General features: G+C 40.9%; 1 non-coding gene across 1 annotated transcript; it reads right to left on the bottom strand.

The window, feature by feature from the left end:
- Positions 1-3,006: 3,006 nt before the first annotated feature.
- LOC130970953 (small nucleolar RNA R71) lies at positions 3,007-3,114 on the bottom strand. Its single transcript, XR_009082195.1, has one exon. It is a non-coding gene; the product is annotated as a small nucleolar RNA R71 (small nucleolar RNA).
- Between the last annotated feature and the right edge of the window lie 2,137 nt (positions 3,115-5,251).

The raw sequence follows: 5,251 nt of genomic DNA, 5'->3' as shown, positions 1-5,251 counted from the left end.
TTTTCAACGGTGGAGTTTCTACACACCATAGATTAAGGTGTGGAGCTCTGCTGTACCTCGAGTATTAATGCAATTACTATTGTTCTTCTATTCAATTCCGCTTGTTCTTTGTCCAAGATATCACTTGTTCTTCAACTTGATGAATGTGATGATCCGTGACACTCATCATCATTCTCACCTATGAACAAGGTGACTGACAACCATTCTTGTTCTACAAGCATTCGAGGCCCTAGTGTTTATCTCTTGGATTTCTGATTGCACGATGCATGGTTGATCGCCTGACAACCGAGTGCTCGCCTGACAAACGAGCCAGCCATTCCGTGAGATCAGAGTCTTCGTGGTATAGGCAAGAACTGATGGCGGCATTCAAGAGAATCCGGAAGGTCTAACCTTGTCTGTGGTATTCTGAGTAGGATTCAATGATTGAATGACTGTGACGTGCTTCAAACTCCTGAAGGCGGGGCGTTAGTGACAGACGCAAAAGAATCACTGGATTCTATTCCGGCCTGATTGAGAACCGACAGATGGATAGCCTATGCTGTGACAGAGCATCAGGGACGTATTTCCAATGAGAGGATGGGAGGTAGCCACTGACAACGGTGAAACCCTACACAAGCTTGCCATGGAAAGAAGTAAGAAGGATTGGATGAAGGCAGTAGGAAAGCAGAGAGACGGAAGGGAAGGCATCTTCATACGCTTATCTGAAGCTCTCACCAATGATATGCATAAGTATCTCTATCTTTACCTTATTGCTTTATTCGTTTACCACTATACCCATTTGAGTCTGCCTGACTGAGATTTACAAGGTGACCATAGCTTGCTTCATACCACCAATCTCCGTGGGATCGACCCTTACTCGCGTAAGGTTTATTACTTGGACGACCCAGTGCACTTGCTGGTTAGTTGTGCGAAGTTGTGTTTATGCCATGGTATTGAGCACCAAGTCTTTGGAGCCATTACTAGGGATTGTTCTTAAGCTGTGAAAAGTATTGATCACAATTTCGTGCACCAAGTTTTTGGCGCCGTTGCCGGGGATTGTTCTTGTGTATGGACAACTGACGGTTCATCTTGTTGCTTAGATTAGGCATTTATTTTTTTCGAAATTCTTGAAGATGAATTCTAGAGTTTCATGATGATTTGTTGAAATCTGGCTGGCTGTAAAGCCATGTCTAATTTCATTGGACCGAGGTTTCAACTTATCATCACAAGAGCTTGTTGATCTTGCTTTTGGAGCAGTGATCTGCTAAGGCTTGGCTGGCCTTTGGCCATGTCTAGTGTTTTGGACCGAAGCTTTCTTTGAAAGCTTGGCTGGCTGTGAAGCCATGTCTAATTCCTGGACCGGAGTCTTAGACTAGCATTGCACTGATTCCTGGAATTCTCATTAAGAATTTTGATATCTTTTTCCATATAATTTTCGAAAAAAGCACAAAAAAGATTTACAAAATCATAAAAACCAAAAAAATTTTCTTTCAAGAAACAAGAAACATAAAGTATTTTCTATTTCTTCATTTTTTTGTTAGAGTCTAGTGTCTAATCTTAAGTTTGGTGTCTTGCATGCCTTGTTTATTTGATCTTGGTTCTATTTTCAAGTCAATAGTACGGGGGACTGAAGATTCAGAACATGCAGCAGAGGAATTACACAGAAAAGCTGGGCGTTCAAAACGCCCAGTGAAGAAGGACAGACTGGCGTTTAAACGCCAGCCAGGGTACCTGGTTGGGCGTTTAACGCCCAAAAAGGGTGCATTTTGGGTGTTAAACGCCAGAATGGATACCATTCTGGGCGTTTAACGCCAGGATGGCAAAGGGGGAAGATTTTGTTTTCAAAATCAAATTTTTTTTCAAGTTTTCAAAGTTTTTCAAAACCAAATCTTTTTCAAATCAAATCTTATCAATCAAATGTTTTCAAAATCAATTTCTCTCCTTTTTCAAAGATACTTACTAACAATTAATGATTTGATTGAACATCTCAAATTTGTTACCTTTTCTGTTGAGAAAGGTTTAATGTTTGAATCATATCTTTTCTTGTTAGGCAAGTCATTAATTTTTAAAATCATATCTTTTCAAATTGTTTTCAAATCATATCTTTTCAATCAAATCTTTTTTCTCAATCACATTTTTTTCAAAATAAGTTTTCAATCAAATCTTTTTAACTTCTAATTTCAAATCCTTTTTCAAAAATCACTTGATTTCTTTTCCACTTTTGTTTTCGAAAATCAATTAGTGTTTTTCAAAAATGTTTTCAAAATATTTTAATTAATTTTCGAAAAATTACTTCCCTCCTTCTCACATCCTTCTATTTATGGAGTACCACTCCTTCTCAATGCACAATTCGAACCTTATCTAATTAAAGTTTGAATTCTTCTTCTCCTTCTTCTTTCTATTTTTCTTTACCTCTGACACCTCAAGGAATCTCTATACTGTGACATAGAGGATTCCACATTTTCTTGTTCTCTTCTCTTTCATATGAGCAGAAGCAGAGACAAAGGCATTCTTGTTGAAGCTGACCCTGAACCCGAAAGGACCTTGAAGAGAAAGCCAAGAGAAGCCAAAGCACAACTCTCTTTAGAGGACCTGACCGAATTCTTCAAAGAAGAAGAAGACATGGCAGCCGAAAACAACAATAATGTAAACAATGCAAGGAAGGTGCTGGGTGACTTTACTGCACCTACTCCCGACTTCTATGGAAGAAGCATCTCTATCCCTGCCATTGGAGCAAACAACTTTGAGCTTAAACCTCAATTAGTTTCTCTAATGCAACAGAATTGCAAGTTCCATGGACTTCCAATGGAAGATCCTCATCAGTTCTTAGCTGAATTCTTGCAAATATGTGACACAGTCAAGACTAATGGGGTAGACCCTGAGGTCTATAGACTGATGCTATTCCCTTTTGCTGTAAGAGACAGAGCTAGAATATGGTTGGACTCTCAACCTAAAGAAAGCCTGGACTCTTGGGAAAAGCTAGTCAATGCCTTCTTGGCAAAGTTCTTTCCACCACAAAGATGGAGTAAGCTTAGAGTGGAAGTCCAAACCTTCAGACAGAAGGATGGAGAATCCCTCTATGAAGCCTGGGAAAGATACAAACAATTGATCAGAAAATGTCCTTCTGACATGCTTTCTGAATGGAGCATCATAGGCATTTTCTATGATGGTCTCTCTGAACTATCTAAGATGTCCTTGGATAGCTCTGCTGGAGGATCTCTTCATCTGAAGAAGACGCCTACAGAAGCTCAAGAGCTCATTGAAATGGTTGCAAATAACCAATTCATGTACACTTCTGAGAGAAATCCTGTGAACAATGGGACAAGTCAGAAGAAAGGAGTTCTTGAGATTGATACTCTGAACGCAATTTTGGCTCAGAATAAAATATTGACTCAACAAGTCAATCTGATTTCTCAAAGTCTGTCTGGAATGCAAAATGCACCAAGTAGTACTAAGGATGCTTCATCTGAGGAAGAAGCTTATGATCCTGAGAACCCTTCAATGGAAGAGGTGAATTACCTAGAGAACCCTATGGTAACACCTATAATCTTCATGGAGAAATCACCCAAATCTCTCATGGAAGAATCAAGAGAGACCTCAACAAGGTTTCAATAATAATGGTGGAAGAAACAGGTTTAACAATGGCAAACCTTTTCCATCATCTTCTTAGCAACAGACAGAGAATCCTAAGCAGAACCCCTCTGACTTAGCAACCATGGTCTCTGATCTAATTAAAACCACTCAAAGTTTCATGAATGAAACAAGGTCCTCCATTAGAAATTTGGAGGCACAAGTGGGACAGCTGAGCAAGAAAGTTACTGAACTCCCTCCAAGTACTCTCCCAAGCAACACAGAAGAAAATCCAAAAGGAGAGTGCAAAGCCATAAACATGGCCGAATCTGGAGAGGAAAGAGAGGAAGTGGACGCCACTGAGGAAGACCTCAAAGGGCGTGCACTGACCTCCAATGAGTTCCCCAATGAGGAACCATGGGAATCTGAGGCTCAAAATGAGACCATAGAGATTCCATTGGACTTACTTCTGCCTTTCATGAGCTCTGATGAGTATTCTTCCTCTGAAGAGGATGAGTATGTCACTGAAGAGCAAGTTGCTAAATACCTTGGAGCAATCATGAAGCTAAATGACAAGTTATTTGGAAATGAGACTTGGGAGGATGAACCTCCTTTGCTCACCAAAGAGCTGGATGACTTGTCTAGGCAGAAATTACCTCAAAAGAGACAAGACCCTGGGAAGTTTTCCATACCTTGTACCATAGGCACCATGACCTTCAAGAAGGCTCTGTGTGACTTAGGGTCAAGTGTAAACCTCATGCCTCTCTCAGTAATGGAGAAGCTAAGGATCTTTGAGGTACAAGCTGCAAAAATCTCACTAGAGATGGCAGACAATTCAAGAAAACAAGCTTATGGACTTGTAGAGAATGTTTTGGTTAAGATTGAAGACCATTACATCCCTACTGACTTCATAGTCCTAGAGACTGGGAAATGCATGGATGAAACCATCATCCTTGGCAGACCTTTCCTAGCCACAGCAAAGGCTGTGATTGATGTTGATAGAGGTGAACTGATCATTCAAGTGAATGGAGAATCCTTTGTGTTTAAGGCTCAAGGATATCCCTCTGTCACCATAGAGATGAAGCATGAAGAGCTTCTCTCAAATCAGAGTCAAGAAGAGCCCCCAGTCAAACTCTAAGTTTGGTGTTGGGAGGCCACAACCAACTCTAAGTTTGGTGTTGAACCCCCACATTCAAACTCTAAGTTTGGTGTTGGGAGGTTCCAACTTGCTCTGAGTATCTGTGAGGCTCCATGAAGCCCTCTGTCAAGCTACTGACATTAAAGAAGCGCTTGTTGGGAGGCAACCCAATATTATATTTTACATATTTTCTTTTGTCATTTATTTTATTTTGTAGGTTGATGATCATAAGAAGTCACAAAATTAATTGAAAAAGCAAAAACAGAATGAAAAACAGGAAGAAAAACAGCACACCCTGGAGGAAGATGCTGCTGGCGTTCAACGCCAGTAAGCCTAGCAGTTGGGCGTTTAACGCCCAGTCTGGCACCATTCTGGGCGTTTAACGCAGAAAGGGGCACCAGACTGGCGTTAAACGCCAGAAAAGGGCAAGAACCTGGCGTTAAAACGCCAGGAATGGGCACCAGCCCGGCGTTTAACGCCAGCAATAGCTCAAAACGTGAATTTGATGCCATTTGTGCAGGGATGACTTTTCCTTGACACCACAGGATCTGTGGACCCCACAGG

This window comes from Arachis stenosperma, chromosome 3 (genome assembly GCF_014773155.1).
Source record: "Arachis stenosperma cultivar V10309 chromosome 3, arast.V10309.gnm1.PFL2, whole genome shotgun sequence".
NCBI classification, from domain to species: domain Eukaryota; kingdom Viridiplantae; phylum Streptophyta; class Magnoliopsida; order Fabales; family Fabaceae; genus Arachis; species Arachis stenosperma.
The sequence above is the reverse complement of the archived record's forward strand: the minus strand, read 5'-3'. Positions and strand labels throughout refer to the sequence as shown.